The following is an 18,807-nucleotide window of genomic DNA, read 5'->3' on the forward strand; positions in this document are numbered from 1 at the left end:
AGTTTTAATTTTTAGGTTTCACTCTGTTTTCCCCTATATGGATACATGTAGTTGGAACTCTAAATCCAACAGGTTTGTGCTAGCTCTTTGAAAATTGACACAATAAAGTAGTTCCAAGTTCTATCTCTACGGTTTGTTTCCTATTGATGTAGCCCTAAGCAGAGACTGGCGCAAATCACTTTTATGGAAAGGGGTTGCCAAGCTTCCAAAAATCTACGAGTTTCCTGAAATCTCAGCACATATTTTTTCACCCAATCTTCATTACACTTTCAGGTAATGATCAGTACCCCAATCCCACTTGGCTCACCAAATTTCGTTCTTCTAGGTTAAACCGTTCGTTGGCAGTAACAGTTTTAATTTTTAGGTTTCACTCTGTTTTCGCCTATATGGATACATGTAGTTGGAACTCTAAATCCAACACGGTTTGTGCTAGCTCTTTGAAACTTGACACAATAAAGTAGTTCCAAGTTCTATCTCTATAGTTTGTTTCCTATTGATGTAGCCCTAAGCAGACTGGCGCAAATCACTTTCATGGAAAGGGTTGCCAAGATTCCAAAAAAATACGAGTTTCTTGAAATCTCAGCACACATTTTTTCACCCAATTTTAATGCACTTTCAGGTAATGATCAGAACCCCAATCCCACTTGGCTCACCAAATTTCGTTCTTCTTGCTTAAACCGTTCGCTGGCAGTAACAGTTTTAATTTTTAGGTTTCACTCTGTTTTCGCCTGTATGGATGCATGTATTTGGAACTCTCAATCAAACACGGTTTGTGCTAGCTCTTTGAAAATTGACACAATAAAGTAGTTCCAAGTTCTGTCTCTATAGTTTGTTTCCTATTGATGTAGCCCTAAGCAGAGACTGGCGCAAATCACTTTCATGGAAAGGGGTTGCCAAGCTTCCAAAAAACTACGAGTTTCCTGAAATCTCAGCACACATTTTTTCACCCAATCTTGATGACACTTTCAGGTAATGATCAGTACCCCAATCCCACTTGGCTCACCAAATTTCGTTCTTCTTGCTTAAACCGTTCGCTGGCAGTAACAGTTTTAATTTTTAGGTTTCACTCAGTTTTCGCCTGTATGGATGCATGTATTTGGAACTCTCAATCAAACACGGTTTGTGCTAGCTCTTTGAAAATTGACACAATAAAGTAGTTCCAAGTTCTGTCTCTATAGTTTGTTTCCTATTGATGTAGCCCTAAGCAGAGACTGGCGCAAATCACTTTCATGGAAAGGGGTTGCCAAGCTTCCAAAAAACTACGAGTTTCCTGAAATCTCAGCACACATTTTTTCACCCAATCTTGATGACACTTTCAGGTAATGATCAGTACGCCTATCCCACTTGGCTCACCAAATTTCGTTCTTCTAGGTTAAACCGTTCGTTGGCAGTAACTGTTTTAATTTTTAGGTTTCACTCTGTTTTCGCCTATATGGATACATGTAGTTGGAACTCTAAATCCAACACGGTTTGTGCTAGCTCTTTGAAAGTTGACACAATAAAGTAGTTCCAAGTTCTATCTCTATGGTTTGTTTCCTATTGATGTAGCCCTAAGCAGAGACTGGCGCAAATCACTTTCATGGAAAGGGGTTGCCAAGCTTCCAAAAAACTACGAGTTTCCTGAAATCTCAGCACACATTTTTTCACCCAATCTTCATGACACTTTCAGGTAATGATCAGTACCCCAATCCCACTTGGCTCACCAAATTTCGTTCTTCTAGGTTAAACCGTTCGTTGGCAGTAACAGTTTTAATTTTAGTTTTCACTCTGTTTTCGCCTACATGGATACCTGTATTTGGAACTCTAAATCAAAGACGGTTTGTGCTAGCTCTTTGAAACTTCACACAATAACGTAGTTCCAAGTTCTATCTCTATGGTTTGTTTCCTATTGATGTAGCCCTAAGCAGAGACTGGCGCAAATCACTTTCATGGAAAGTGGTTGCCAAGCTTCCAAATAACTACGAGTTTCCTGAAATCTCAGCACACATTTTTTCACCCAATCTGGATCCCACTTTCAGGTAATGATCAGTACCCCAATCCCACTTGGCTCACCAAATTTCGTTCTTCTAGTTTAAACCGTTCGTTGGCAGTAACAGTATTAATTTTTAGGTTTCACTCTGTTTTCGCCTATATGGATACATGTAGTTGGAACTCTAAATCCAACACCGTTTGTGCTAGCTCTTTGAAACTTGAAACAATAAAGTAGTTGCAATTTCTATCTCTATGGTTTGTTTTCTATTGATGTAGCCCTAAGCAGAGACCTGCGCATATCACTTTCATGGAAAGGGGTTGCCAAGCTTCCAAAAAACTATGAGTTTCCTGAAATCTCAGCACACATTTTTACACCCAATCTTGATGACAATTTCAGGTAATGATCAGGACCCCAATCCCACTTGGCTCACCAAATTTCGTTCTTCTAGGTTAAACCGTTCGTTGCCAGTAACAGTTTTAATTTTTAGGTTTCACTCTGTTTTCTGCTATATGGATACATGTAGTTGGAACTATAAATCAAACACGGTTTTTGCTAGCTCTTTGAAACTTGACATAATGAAGGAGATCCAAGTTCTATCTCTTTGGATTGTTTCCTATTGATATAGCCCTAAGGAGAGACTGGCGCAAATCACTTTCATGGAAAGGGGTTGCCAAGCTTCCAAAAAACTACGAGTTTCCTGAAATCTCAGTACACCTTTTTTCACCCAATCTTGATGACACTTTCAGGTAATGATCAGTACCCCAATCCAACTTGGCTCACCAAATTTCGTTCTTCTAGGTTAAACCGTTCACTGGCAGTAACAGTTTTAATTTTTAGGTTTCACTCTGTTTTCTCCTATATGGATACATGTAGTTGGAACTCTAAATCAAACACGGTTTTTGCTAGCTCTTTGAAACTTGACACAATAAAGTAGTTCCAAGTTCTATCTCTATGGTTTTTTTCCTATTGATGTAGCCCTAAGCAGAGACTGGCGCAAATCACTTTCATGGAAAGGGGTTGCCAATCTTCCAAAAAAATACGAGTTTCCTGAAATCACAGCACACATTTTTTCACCCAATCTTGATGACACTATCAGGTAATGATCAGTACCCCAATCCCACTTGGCTCACCAAATTTCCTTCTTCTAGGTTAAACCGTTCGCTGGCAGTAACAGTTTTAATTTTTAGGTTTCACTCTGTTTTCTCCTATATGGATACATGTAGTTGGAACTCTAAATCAAACACGGTTTTTGCTAGCTCTTTGAAACTTGACACAATAAAGTAGTTCCAAGTTCTATCTCTATGGTTTGTTTCCTATTGATGTAGCCCTAAGCAGAGACTGGCGCAAATCACTTTTATGGAAAGGGGTTGCCAAGCTTCCAAAAAACTACGAGTTTCCTGAAATCTCAGCACATTTTTTTTCACCCAATCTTCATTACACTTTCAGGTAATGATCAGTACCCAAATCCCACTTGGCTCACCAAATTTCGTTCTTCTAGATTAAACCGTTCGTTGGCAGTAACAGTTTTAATTTTTAGTTTTCACTCTGTTTTCGCCTATATGGATACATGTAGTTGGAACTCTAAATCAAACACGGTTTGTGCTAGCTCTTTGAAACTTAACACAATAAAGTAGTTCCAAGTTCTATCTCTATGGTTTGTTTCCTATTGATGTAGCCCTAAGCAGACTGGCGCAAATCACTTTCATGGAAAGGGGTTGCCAAGATTCCAAAAAAATACGAGTTTCCTGAAATCTCAGCACACATTTTTTCACCCTATTTTAATGCACTTTCAGGTAATGATCAGAACCCCAATCCCAGTTGGCTCACCAAATTTCGTTCTTCTTGCTTAAACCGTTCGTTGGCAGTAACAGTTTTAATTTTTAGGTTTCACTCTGTTTCGCCTGTATGGATACATGTAGTTGGAACTCTCAATCAAACACGGTTTGTGCTAGCTCTTTGAAACATGACACAATAAAGTAGTTCCAAGTTCTATCTCTATGGTTTGTTTCCTATTGATGTAGCCCTAAGCAGAGACTGGCGCAAATCACTTTCATGGAAAGGGGTTGCCAAACTTCCAAAAAACTACCGGTTTCCTGAAATCTCACCACACATTTTTTCACCCAATTTTGATGACACTTTCAGGTAATGATCAGTACCCCAATCCCACTTGGCTCACCAAATTTCGTTCTTCTAGGTTAAACCGTTCGTTGGCAGTAACAGTTTTAATTTTAGTTTTCACTCTGTTTTCGCCTATATGGATACCTGTATTTGGAACTCTAAATCAAACACGGTTTTTGCTAGCTCTTTGAAACTTGACACAATAAAGTAGTTCCAAGTTCTATCTCTATGGTTTGTTTCCTATTGATGTAGCCCTAAGCAGAGACTGGCGCAAATCACTTTCATGGAAAGGGGTTGCCAAGCTTCCAAAAAACTACGAGTTCCCTGAAATCTCAGCACACATTTTTTCACCCAATCTTGATGAAAATTTCAGGTAATGATCAGTACCCCAATCCCACTGGGCTCACCAAATTTCGTTCTTCTAGGTTAAACCGTTCGTTGGCAGTAACAGTTTTAATTTTTAGGTTTCACTCTGTTTTCGCCTAAATGGATACATGTAGTTGGAACTCTAAATCCAACACCGTTTGTGCTAGCTCTTTGAACCTTGACACAATAAAGTAGTTGCAATTTCTATCTCTATGTTTTGTTTCCTATTGATGTAGCCCTAAGCAGAGACTGGCGCAAATCACTTTCATGGAAAGGGGTTGCCAAGCTTCCAAAAAACTACGAGTTTCCTGAAATCTCAGCACACATTTTTTCACCCAATCTTGATGACACTTTCAGGTAATGATCAGTACCCCATTCCCACTTGGCTCACCAAATTTCGTTCTTCTAGGTTAAACCATTCGTTGGCAGTAACAGTTTAAATTTTTAGGTTTCACTCTATTTTCGCCTATATGGATACATGTAGTTGGAACTCTAAATCAAAGACGGTTTGTGCTAGCTCTTTGAAACTTCACACAACAACGTAGTTCCAAGTTCTATTTCTATGGTTTGTTTCCTATTGATGTAGCCCTAAGCAGAGACTGGCGCAAATCACTTTCATGGAAAGTGGTTGCCAAGCTTCCAAAAAACTACTAGTTTCCTGAAATCTCAGCACACATTTTTACACCCAATATGGATCACACTTTCAGGTAATGATCAGTACCCCAATCCCACTTGGCTCACCAAATTTCGTTCTTCTAGTTTAAACCGTTCGTTGGCAGTAACAGTTTTAATATTTAGGTTTCACTCTGTTTTCGCCTATATGGATACATGTAGTTGGAACTCTAAATCCAACACCGGTTGTGCTAGCTCTTTGAAACTTGACACAATAAAGTAGTTCCAAGTTCTATCTCTATGGTTTGTTTCCTATTGATGTAGCCCTAAGCAGAGACTGGTGCAAATCACTTTCATGGAACGGGGTTGCCAAGCTTCCAAAAAACTACGAGTTTCCTGAAATCTCAGCACACATTTTTTCACCCAATCTTGATGAAATTTTCAGGTAATGATCAGTACCCCAATCCCACTGGGCTCACCAAATTTCGTTCTTCTAGGTTAAACCGTTCGTTGGCAGTAACAGTTTTAATTTTTAGGTTTCACTCTGTTTTCGCCTATATGGATACATGTAGTTGGAACTCTAAATCCAACACCGTTTGTGCTAGCTCTTTGAACCTTGACACAATAAAGTAGTTGCAATTTCTATCTCTATGTTTTGTTTCCTATTGATGTAGCCCTAAGCAGAGACTGGCGCAAATCACTTTCATGGAAAGGGGTTGCCAAGCTTCCATAAAGTACGAGTTTCCTGAAATCTCAGCACACATTTTTTCACCCAATCTTGATGACACTTTCAGGTAATGATCAGTACCCCATTCCCACTTGGCTCACCAAATTTCGTTCTTCTAGGTTAAACCGTTCGTTGGCAGTAACAGTTTAAATTTTTAGGTTTCACTCTGTTTTCGCCTATATGGATACATGTAGTTGGAACTCTAAATCAAAGACGGTTTGTGCTAGCTCTTTGAAACTTCACACAACAACGTAGTTCCAAGTTCTATTTCTATGGTTTGTTTCCTATTGATGTAGCCCTAAGCAGAGACTGGCGCAAATCACTTTCATGGAAAGTGGTTGCCAAGCTTCCAAAAAACTACTAGTTTCCTGAAATCTCAGCACACATTTTTACACCCAATCTGGATCACACTTTCAGGTAATGATCAGTACCCCAATCCCACTTGGCTCACCAAATTTCGTTCTTCTAGTTTAAACCGTTCGTTGGCAGTAACAGTTTTAATTTTTAGGTTTCACTCTGTTTTCGCCTATATGGATACATGTAGTTGGAACTCTAAATCCAACACCGGTTGTGCTAGCTCTTTGAAACTTGACACAATAAAGTAGTTCCAAGTTCTATCTCTATGGTTTGTTTCCTATTGATGTAGCCCTAAGCAGAGACTGGCGCAAATCACTTTCATGGAAAGGGGTTGCCAAGCTTCCAAAAAACTACGAGTTTCCTGAAATCTCAGCACACATTTTTTCACCCAATCTTGATGAAAATTTCAGGTAATGATCAGTACCCCAATCCCACTGGGCTCACCAAATTTCGTTCTTCTAGGTTAAACCGTTCGTTGGCAGTAACAGTTTTAATTTTTAGGTTTCACTCTGTTTTCGCCTATATGGATACATGTAGTTGGAACTCTAAATCCAACACCGTTTGTGCTAGCTCTTTAAACCTTGACACAATAAAGTAGTTGCAATTTCTATCTCTATGTTTTGTTTCCTATTGATGTAGCCCTAAGCAGAGACTGGCGCAAATCACTTTCATGGAAAGGGGTTGCCAAGCTTCCAAAAAACTACGAGTTTCCTGAAATCTCAGCACACATTTTTTCACCCAATCTTGATGACACTTTCAGGTAATGATCAGTACCCCATTCCCACTTGGCTCACCAAATTTCGTTCTTCTAGGTTAAACCGTTCGTTGGCAGTAACAGTTTAAATTTTTAGGTTTCACTCTGTTTTCGCCTATATGGATACATGTAGTTGGAACTCTAAATCAAAGACGGTTTGTGCTACCTCTTTGAAACTTCACACAACAACGTAGTTCCAAGTTCTATTTCTATGGTTTGTTTCCTATTGATGTAGCCCTAAGCAGAGAATGGCGCAAATCACTTTCATGGAAAGTGGTTGCCAAGCTTCCAAAAAACTACTAGTTTCCTGAAATCTCAGCACACATTTTTACACCCAATCTGGATCACACTTTCAGGTAATGATCAGTACCCCAATCCCACTTGGCTCACCAAATTTCGTTCTTCTAGTTTAAACCGTTCGTTGGCAGTAACAGTTTTAATTTTTAGGTTTCACTCTGTTTTCGCCTATATGGATACATGTAGTTGGAACTCTAAATCCAACACCGGTTGTGCTAGCTCTTTGAAACTTGACACAATAAAGTAGTTCCAAGTTCTATCTCTATGGTTTGTTTCCTATTGATGTAGCCCTAAGCAGAGACTGGCGCAAATCACTTTCATGGAAAGGGGTTGCCAAGCTTCCAAAAAACTACGAGTTTCCTGAAATCTCAGCACACATTTTTTCACCCAATCTTGATGAAAATTTCAGGTAATGATCAGTACCCCAATCCCATTGGGCTCACCAAATTTCATTCTTCTAGGTTAAACCGTTCGTTGGCAGTAACAGTTTTAATTTTTAGGTTTCACTCTGTTTTCGCCTATATGGATACATGTAGTTGGAACTCTAAATCCAACACCGTTTGTGCTAGCTCTTTGAACCTTGACACAATAAAGTAGTTGCAATTTCTATCTCTATGTTTTGTTTCCTATTGATGTAGCCCTAAGCAGAGACTGGCGCAAATCACTTTCATGGAAAGTGGTTGCCAAGCTTCCAAAAAACTACGAGTTTCCTGAAATCTCAGCACACATTTTTTCACCCAATCTTGATGACACTTTCAGGTAATGATCAGTACCCCATTCCCACTTGGCTCACCAAATTTCGTTCTTCTAGGTTAAACCGTTCGTTGGCAGTAACAGTTTAAATTTTTAGGTTTCACTCTGTTTTCGCCTATATGGATACATGTAGTTGGAACTCTAAATCAAAGACGGTTTGTGCTACCTCTTTGAAACTTCACACAACAACGTAGTTCCAAGTTCTATTTCTATGGTTTGTTTCCTATTGATGTAGCCCTAAGCAGAGACTGGCGCAAATCACTTTCATGGAAAGTGGTTGCCAAGCTTCCAAAAAACTACTAGTTTCCTGAAATCTCAGCACACATTTTTACACCCAATCTGGATCACACTTTCAGGTAATGATCAGTACCCCAATCCCACTTGGCTCACCAAAGTTCGTTCTTCTAGTTTAAACCGTTCGTTGGCAGTAACAGTTTTAATTTTTAGGTTTCACTCTGTTTTCGCCTATATGGATACATGTAGTTGGAACTCTAAATCCAACACCGGTTGTGCTAGCTCTTTGAAACTTGATACAATAAAGTAGTTGCAATTTCTATCTCTATGGTTTGTTTTCTATTGATGTAGCCCTAAGCAGAGACCTGCGCATATCACTTTCATGGAAAGGGGTTGCCAAGCTTCCAAAAAACTACTAGTTTCCTGAAATCTCAGCACACATTTTTACACCCAATCTTGATGACAATTTCAGGTAATGATCAGGACCCCAATCCCACTTGGCTCACCAAATTTTGTTCTTCTAGGTTAAACCGTTCGTTGCCAGTAACAGTTTTAATTTTTAGGTTTCACTCTGTTTTCTCCTATATGGATACATGTAGTTGGAACTCTAAATCAAAGACGGTTTGAGCTAGCTCTTTGAAACATGACACAATAAAGTAGTTCCAAGTTCTATCTCTATGGTTTGTTTCCTATTGATGTAGCCCTAAGCAGAGACTGGCGCAAATCACTTTCATGGAAAGGGGTTGCCAAGCTTCCAAAAAACTACGAGTTTCCTGAAATCTCAGCACACATTTTTTCACCCAATCTTGATGACACTTTCAGGTAATGATCAGTACCCCAATCCCACTGGGCTCACCAAATTTCGTTCTTCTAGGTTAAACCGTTCGTTGGCAGTAACAGTTTTAATTTTTAGGTTTCACTCTGTTTTCGCCTATATGGATACATGTAGTTGGAACTCTAAATCCAACACCGTTTGTGCTAGCTCTTTGAACCTTGACACAATAAAGTAGTTGCAATTTCTATCTCTATGTTTTGTTTCCTATTGATGTAGCCCTAAGCAGAGACTGGCGCAAATCACTTTCATGGAAAGGGGTTGCCAAGCTTCCAAAAAACTACGAGTTTCCTGAAATCTCAGCACACATTTTTTCACCCAATCTTGATGACACTTTCAGGTAATGATCAGTACCCCATTCCCACTTGGCTCACCAAATTTCGTTCTTCTAGGTTAAACCGTTCGTTGGCAGTAACAGTTTAAATTTTTAGGTTTCACTCTGTTTTCGCCTATATGGATACATGTAGTTGGAACTCTAAATCAAAGACGGTTTGTGCTACCTCTTTGAAACTTCACACAACAACGTAGTTCCAAGTTCTATTTCTATGGTTTGTTTCCTATTGATGTAGCCCTAAGCAGAGACTGGCGCAAATCACTTTCATGGAAAGTGGTTGCCAAGCTTCCAAAAAACTACTAGTTTCCTGAAATCTCAGCACACATTTTTACACCCAATCTGGATCACACTTTCAGGTAATGATCAGTACCCCAATCCCACTTGGCTCACCAAAGTTCGTTCTTCTAGTTTAAACCGTTCGTTGGCAGTAACAGTTTTAATTTTTAGGTTTCACTCTGTTTTCGCCTATATGGATACATGTAGTTGGAACTCTAAATCCAACACCGGTTGTGCTAGCTCTTTGAAACTTGATACAATAAAGTAGTTGCAATTTCTATCTCTATGGTTTGTTTTCTATTGATGTAGCCCTAAGCAGAGACCTGCGCATATCACTTTCATGGAAAGGGGTTGCCAAGCTTCCAAAAAACTACTAGTTTCCTGAAATCTCAGCACACATTTTTACACCCAATCTTGATGACAATTTCAGGTAATGATCAGGACCCCAATCCCACTTGGCTCACCAAATTTTGTTCTTCTAGGTTAAACCGTTCGTTGCCAGTAACAGTTTTAATTTTTAGGTTTCACTCTGTTTTCTCCTATATGGATACATGTAGTTGGAACTCTAAATCAAAGACGGTTTGAGCTAGCTCTTTGAAACTTGACACAATAAAGTAGTTCCAAGTTCTATCTCTATGGTTTGTTTCCTATTGATGTAGCCCTAAGCAGAGACTGGCGCAAATCACTTTCATGGAAAGGGGTTGCCAAGCTTCCAAAAAACTACGAGTTTCCTGAAATCTCAGCACACATTTTTTCACCCAATCTTGATGACACTTTCAGGTAATGATCAGTACCCCAATCCCACTGGGCTCACCAAATTTCGTTCTTCTAGGTTAAACCGTTCGTTGGCAGTAACAGTTTTAATTTTTAGGTTTCACTCTGTTTTCGCCTATATGGATACATGTAGTTGGAACTCTAAATCCAACACCGTTTGTGCTAGCTCTTTGAACCTTGACACAATAAAGTAGTTGCAATTTCTATCTCTATGTTTTGTTTCCTATTGATGTAGCCCTAAGCAGAGACTGGCGCAAATCACTTTCATGGAAAGGGGTTGCCAAGCTTCCAAAAAACTACGAGTTTCCTGAAATCTCAGCACACATTTTTTCACCCAATCTTGATGACACTTTCAGGTAATGATCAGTACCCCATTCCCACTTGGCTCACCAAATTTCGTTCTTCTAGGTTAAACCGTTCGTTGGCAGTAACAGTTTAAATTTTTAGGTTTCACTCTGTTTTCGCCTATATGGATACATGTAGTTGGAACTCTAAATCAAAGACGGTTTGTGCTACCTCTTTGAAACTTCACACAACAACGTAGTTCCAAGTTCTATTTCTATGGTTTGTTTCCTATTGATGTAGCCCTAAGCAGAGACTGGCGCAAATCACTTTCATGGAAAGTGGTTGCCAAGCTTCCAAAAAACTACTAGTTTCCTGAAAGCTCAGCACACATTTTTACACCCAATCTGGATCACACTTTCAGGTAATGATCAGTACCCCAATCCCACTTGGCTCACCAAATTTCGTTCTTCTAGTTTAAACCGTTCGTTGGCAGTAACAGTTTTAATTTTTAGGTTTCACTCTGTTTTCGCCTATATGGATACATGTAGTTGGAACTCTAAATCCAACACCGGTTGTGCTAGCTCTTTGAAACTTGACACAATAAAGTAGTTCCAAGTTCTATCTCTATGGTTTGTTTCCTATTGATGTAGCCCTAAGCAGAGACTGGCGCAAATCACTTTCATGGAAAGGGGTTGCCAAGCTTCCAAAAAACTACGAGTTCCCTGAAATCTCAGCACACATTTTTTCACCCAATCTTGATGAAAATTTCAGGTAATGATCAGTACCCCAATCCCACTGGGCTCACCAAATTTCGTTCTTCTAGGTTAAACCGTTCGTTGGCAGTAACAGTTTTAATTTTTAGGTTTCACTCTGTTTTCCCCTATATGGATACATGTAGTTGGAACTCTAAATCAAAGACGGTTTGAGCTAGCTCTTTGAAACTTGACACAATAAAGTAGTTCCAAGTTCTATCTCTATGGTTTGTTTCCTATTGATGTACCCCTAAGCAGAGACTGGCGCAAATCACTTTCATGGAAATGGGTTGCCAATCTTCCAAAAAACTACGAGTTTCCTGAAATCTCAGCACAAATTTTTTCACCCAAAGTTGATGACACTTTCAGGTAATGTTCAGTACCCCAATCCCTCTTGGCTCAAAAAATTTCGTTCTTCTAGGTTAAACCGTTCATTGGCAGTAACAGTTTTAATTTTTAGGTTTCACTCTGTTTTCCCCTATATGGATACATGTAGTTGGAACTCTAAATCCAACAAGGTTTGTGCTAGCTCTTTGAAAATTGACACAATAAAGTAGTTCCAAGTTCTGTCTCTACGGTTTGTTTCCTATTGATGTAGCCCTAAGCAGAGACTGGCGCAAATCACTTTTCTCGAAAGGGGTTGCCAAGCCTCCAAAAAACTACTAGTTTCCTGAAATCTCAGCACATATTTTTTCACCCAATCTTCATTACACTTTCAGGTAATGATCAGTACCCCAATCCCACTTGGCTCACCAAATTTCGTTCTTCTAGGTTAAACCGTTCGTTGGCAGTAACAGTTTTAATTTTTAGGTTTCACTCTGTTTTCGCCTATATGGATACATGTAGTTGGAACTCTAAATCCAACACGGTTTGTGCTAGCTCTTTGAAAATTGACATAATAAAGTAGTTCCAAGTTCTTTCTCTATGGTTTGTTTCCTATTGATGTAGCCCTAAGCAGAGACTGGCGCAAATCACTTTTATGGAAAGGGGTTGCCAAGCTTCCAAAAAACTACGAGTTTCATGAAATCTCAGCACATATTTTTTCACCCAATCTTCATTACACTTTCAGGTAATGATCAGTACCCAATCCCACTGGGCTCACCAAATTTTGTTCTTCTAGGTTAAACCGTTCGTTGGCAGTAACAGTTTTAATTTTTAGGTTTCACTCTGTTTTCTCCTATATGGATACATGTAGTTGGAACTCTAAATCAAAGACGGTTTGAGCTAGCTCTTTGAAACTTGACACTATAAAGTAGTTCCAAGTTCTATCTCTATGGTTTGTTTCCTATTGTTGTAGCCCTAAGCAGAGACTGGGGCAAATCACTTTCATGGAAAGGGGTTGCCAATCTTCCAAAAAACTACGAGTTTCCTGAAATCTCAGCACAATTTTTTTCACCCAATCTTGATGACACTTTCAGGTAATGTTCAGTACCCCAATCCCACATGGCTCAAAAAATTTTGTTCTTCTAGGTTAAACCGTTCGATGGCAGTAACAGTTTTAATTTTTAGGTTTCACTCTGTTTTCCCCTATATGGATACATGTATTTGGAACTCTAAATCCAACATGGTTTGTGCTAGCTCTTTGAAAATTGACACAATAAAGTAGTTCAAAGTTCTATCTCTATGGTTTGTTTCCTATTGATGTAGCCCTAAGCAGAGACTGGCGCAAATCACTTTTATGGAAAGGGGTTGCCAAGCTTCCAAAAAACTACGAGTTTCCTGAAATCTCAGCACATATTTTTTCACCCAATCTTCATTACACTTTCAGGTAATGATCAGTACCCCAATCCCACTTGGCTGACCAAATTTCGTTCTTCTAGGTTAAACCGTTCGTTGGCAGTAACAGTTTTAATTTTTAGGTATCACTCTGTTTTCGCCTATATGGATACATGTAGTTGGAAATCTAAATCCAACACGGTTAGTGCTAGCTCTTTGAAACTTGACACAATAAAGTAGTTCCAAGTTCTATCTCTATGGTTTCTTTCCTATTGATGTAGCGCTAAGCAGAGACTGGCGCAAATCACTTTAATGGAAAGGGGTTGCCAAGCTTCCAAAAAACTACGAGTTTCCTGAAATCTCACCACACATTTTTTCACCCAATCTTGATTACACTTTCAGGTAATGATCAGTACACCTATCCCACTTGGCTCACCAAATTTCGTTCTTCTAGGTTAAACCGTTCGTTGGCAGTAACTGTTTTAATTTTTAGGTTTCACTCTGTTTTCGCCTATATGGATACATGCAGTTGGAACTCTAAATCCAACACGGTTTGTGCTAGCTCTTTGAAAGTTGACACAATAAAGTAGTTCCAAGTACTACCTCTATGGTTTGTTTCCTATTGATGTAGCCCTAAGTAGAGACTGGCGCAAATCAGTTTCATGGAAAGGGGTTGCCAAGCTTCCAAAAAACTTCGAGTTTCCTGAAATCTCAGCACACATTTTTTCACCCAATCTTCATGACACTTTCAGGAAATGATCAGTACCCCAATCCCACTTGGCTCACCAAATTTCGTTCTTCTAGGTTAAACCGTTCGTTGGCAGTAACAGTTTTAATTTTTAGGTTTCACTCTGTTTTCGCCTATATGGATACATGTAGTTGGAACTCTAAATCCAACAAGGTTTGTGCTAGCTCTTTGAAAATTGACACAATAAAGTAGTTCCAAGTTCTGTCTCTACGGTTTGTTTCCTATTGATGTAGCCCTAAGCAGAGACTGGCGCAAATCACTTTTATGGAAAGGGGTTGCCAAGCTTCCAAAAATCTACGAGTTTCCTGAAATCTCAGCACATATTTTTTCACCCAATCTTCATTACACTTTCAGGTAATGATCAGTACCCCAATCCCACTTGGCTCACCAAATTTCGTTCTTCTAGGTTAAACCGTTCGTTGGCAGTAACAGTTTTAATTTTTAGGTTTCACTCTGTTTTCGCCTATATGGATACATGTAGTTGGAACTCTAAATCCAACACGGTTTGTGCTAGCTCTTTGAAAATTGACATAATAAAGTAGTTCCAAGTTCTATCTCTATGGTTTGTTTCCTATTGATGTAGCCCTAAGCAGAGACTGGAGCAAATCACTTTTATGGAAAGGGGTTGCCAAGCTTCCAAAAAACTACGAGTTTCCTGAAATCTCAGCACATATTTTTTCACCCAATCTTCATTACACTTTCAGGTAATGATCAGTACCCAATCCCACTGGGCTCACCAAATTTCGTTCTTCTAGGTTAAACCGTTCGTTGGCAGTAACAGTTTTAATTTTTAGGTTTCACTCTGTTTTCTCCTATATGGATACATGTAGTTGGAACTCTAAATCAAAGACGGTTTGAGCTAGCTGTTTGAAACTTGACACAATAAAGTAGTTCCAAGTTCTATCTCTATGTTTTGTTTCCTATTGATGTAGCCCTAAGCAGAGACTGGCGCAAATCACTTTCATGGAAAGGGGTTGCCAAGCTTCCAAAAAGTACGAGTTTCCTGAAATCTCAGCACACATTTTTTCACCCAATCTTGATGACACTTTCAGGTAATGATCAGTACCCCATTCCCACTTGGCTCACCAAATTTCGTTCTTCTAGGTTAAACCGTTCGTTGGCAGTAACAGTTTAAATTTTTAGGTTTCACTCTGTTTTCGCCTATATGGATACATGTAGTTGGAACTCTAAATCAAAGACGGTTTGTGCTAGCTCTTTGAAACTTCACACAACAACGTAGTTCCAAGTTCTATTTCTATGGTTTGTTTCCTATTGATGTAGCCCTAAGCAGAGACTGGCGCAAATCACTTTCATGGAAAGTGGTTGCCAAGCTTCCAAAAAACTACTAGTTTCCTGAAATCTCAGCACACATTTTTACACCCAATCTGGATCACACTTTCAGGTAATGATCAGTACCCCAATCCCACTTGGCTCACCAAATTTCGTTCTTCTAGTTTAAACCGTTCGTTGGCAGTAACAGTTTTAATTTTTAGGTTTCACTCTGTTTTCGCCTATATGGATACATGTAGTTGGAACTCTAAATCCAACACCGGTTGTGCTAGCTCTTTGAAACTTGACACAATAAAGTAGTTCCAAGTTCTATCTCTATGGTTTGTTTCCTATTGATGTAGCCCTAAGCAGAGACTGGCGCAAATCACTTTCATGGAAAGGGGTTGCCAAGCTTCCAAAAAACTACGAGTTTCCTGAAATCTCAGCACACATTTTTTCACCCAATCTTGATGAAAATTTCAGGTAATGATCAGTACCCCAATCCCACTGGGCTCACCAAATTTCGTTCTTCTAGGTTAAACCGTTCGTTGGCAGTAACAGTTTTAATTTTTAGGTTTCACTCTGTTTTCGCCTATATGGATACATGTAGTTGGAACTCTAAATCCAACACCGTTTGTGCTAGCTCTTTGAACCTTGACACAATAAAGTAGTTGCAATTTCTATCTCTATGTTTTGTTTCCTATTGATGTAGCCCTAAGCAGAGACTGGCGCAAATCACTTTCATGGAAAGGGGTTGCCAAGCTTCCAAAAACTACGAGTTTCCTGAAATCTCAGCACACATTTTTTCACCCAATCTTGATGACACTTTCAGGTAATGATCAGTACCCCATTCCCACTTGGCTCACCAAATTTCGTTCTTCTAGGTTAAACCGTTCGTTGGCAGTAACAGTTTAAATTTTTAGGTTTCACTCTGTTTTCGCCTATATGGATACATGTAGTTGGAACTCTAAATCAAAGACGGTTTGTGCTACCTCTTTGAAACTTCACACAACAACGTATTTCCAAGTTCTATTTCTATGGTTTGTTTCCTATTGATGTAGCCCTAAGCAGAGACTGGCGCAAATCACTTTCATGGAAAGTGGTTGCCAAGCTTCCAAAAAACTACTAGTTTCCTGAAATCTCAGCACACATTTTTACACCCAATCTGGATCACACTTTCAGGTAATGATCAGTACCCCAATCCCACTTGGCTCACCAAATTTCGTTCTTCTAGTTTAAACCGTTCGTTGGCAGTAACAGTTTTAATTTTTAGGTTTCACTCTGTTTTCGCCTATATGGATACATGTAGTTGGAACTCTAAATCCAACACCGGTTGTGCTAGCTCTTTGAAACTTGACACAATAAAGTAGTTCCAAGTTCTATCTCTATGGTTTGTTTCCTATTGATGTAGCCCTAAGCAGAGACTGGCGCAAATCACTTTCATGGAAAGGGGTTGCCAAGCTTCCAAAAAACTACGAGTTTCCTGAAATCTCAGCACACATTTTTTCACCCAATCTTGATGAAAATTTCAGGTAATGATCAGTACCCCAATCCCACTGGGCTCACCAAATTTCATTCTTCTAGGTTAAACCGTTCGTTGGCAGTAACAGTTTTAATTTTTAGGTTTCACTCTGTTTTCGCCTATATGGATACATGTAGTTGGAACTCTAAATCCAACACCGTTTGTGCTAGCTCTTTGAACCTTGACACAATAAAGTAGTTGCAATTTCTATCTCTATGTTTTGTTTCCTATTGATGTAGCCCTAAGCAGAGACTGGCGCAAATCACTTTCATGGAAAGGGGTTGCCAAGCTTCCAAAAAACTACGAGTTTCCTGAAATCTCAGCACACATTTTTTCACCCAATCTTGATGACACTTTCAGGTAATGATCAGTACCCCATTCCCACTTGGCTCACCAAATTTCGTTCTTCTAGGTTAAACCGTTCGTTGGCAGTAACAGTTTAAATTTTTAGGTTTCACTCTGTTTTCGCCTATATGGATACATGTAGTTGGAACTCTAAATCAAAGACGGTTTGTGCTACCTCTTTGAAACTTCACACAACAACGTAGTTCCAAGTTCTATTTCTATGGTTTGTTTCCTATTGATGTAGCCCTAAGCAGAGACTGGCGCAAATCACTTTCATGGAAAGTGGTTGCCAAGCTTCCAAAAAACTACTAGTTTCCTGAAATCTCAGCACACATTTTTACACCCAATCTGGATCACACTTTCAGGTAATGATCAGTACCCCAATCCCACTTGGCTCACCAAAGTTCGTTCTTCTAGTTTAAACCGTTCGTTGGCAGTAACAGTTTTAATTTTTAGGTTTCACTCTGTTTTCGCCTATATGGATACATGTAGTTGGAACTCTAAATCCAACACCGGTTGTGCTAGCTCTTTGAAACTTGATACAATAAAGTAGTTGCAATTTCTATCTCTATGGTTTGTTTTCTATTGATGTAGCCCTAAGCAGAGACCTGCGCATATCACTTTCATGGAAAGGGGTTGCCAAGCTTCCAAAAAACTACTAGTTTCCTGAAATCTCAGCACACATTTTTACACCCAATCTTGATGACAATTTCAGGTAATGATCAGGACCCCGATCCCACTTGGCTCACCAAATTTTGTTCTTCTAGGTTAAACCGTTCGTTGCCAGTAACAGTTTTAATTTTTAGGTTTCACTCTGTTTTCTCCTATATGGATACATGTAGTTGGAACTCTAAATCAAAGACGGTTTGAGCTAGCTCTTTGAAACATGACACAATAAAGTAGTTCCAAGTTCTATCTCTATGGTTTGTTTCCTATTGATGTAGCCCTAAGCAGAGACTGGCGCAAATCACTTTCATGGAAAGGGGTTGCCAAGCTTCCAAAAAACTACGAGTTTCCTGAAATCTCAGCACACATTTTTTCACCCAATCTTGATGACACTTTCAGGTAATGATCAGTACCCCAATCCCACTGGGCTCACCAAATTTCGTTCTTCTAGGTTAAACCGTTCGTTGGCAGTAACAGTTTTAATTTTTAGGTTTCACTCTGTTTTCGCCTATATGGATACATGTAGTTGGAACTCTAAATCCAACACCGTTTGTGCTAGCTCTTTGAACCTTGACACAATAAAGTAGTTGCAATTTCTATCTCTATGTTTTGTTTCCTATTGATGTAGCCCGAAGCAGAGACTGGCGCAAATCACTTTCATGGAAAGGGGTTGCCAAGCTTCCAAAAAACTACGAGTTTCCTGAAATCTCAGCACACATTTTTTCACCCAATCTTGATGACACTTTCAGGTAATGATCAGTACCCCATTCCCACTTGGCTCACCAAATTTCGTTCTTCTAGGTTAAACCGTTCGTTGGCAGTAACAGTTTAAATTTTTAGGTTTCACTCTGTTTTCGCCTATATGGATACATGTAGTTGGAACTCTAAATCAAAGACGGTTTGTGCTACCTCTTTGAAACTTCACACAACAACGTAGTTCCAAGTTCTATTTCTATGGTTTGTTTCCTATTGATGTAGCCCTAAGCAGAGACTGGCGCAAATCACTTTCATGGAAAGTGGTTGCCAAGCTTCCAAAAAACTACTAGTTTCCTGAAATCTCAGCACACATTTTTACACCCAATCTGGATCACACTTTCA

The sequence above is a fragment of the Spermophilus citellus genome, assembly GCF_964194105.1.
Source record: "Spermophilus citellus genome assembly, chromosome: 16".
Classification (NCBI taxonomy): Eukaryota; Metazoa; Chordata; class Mammalia; order Rodentia; family Sciuridae; genus Spermophilus; species Spermophilus citellus.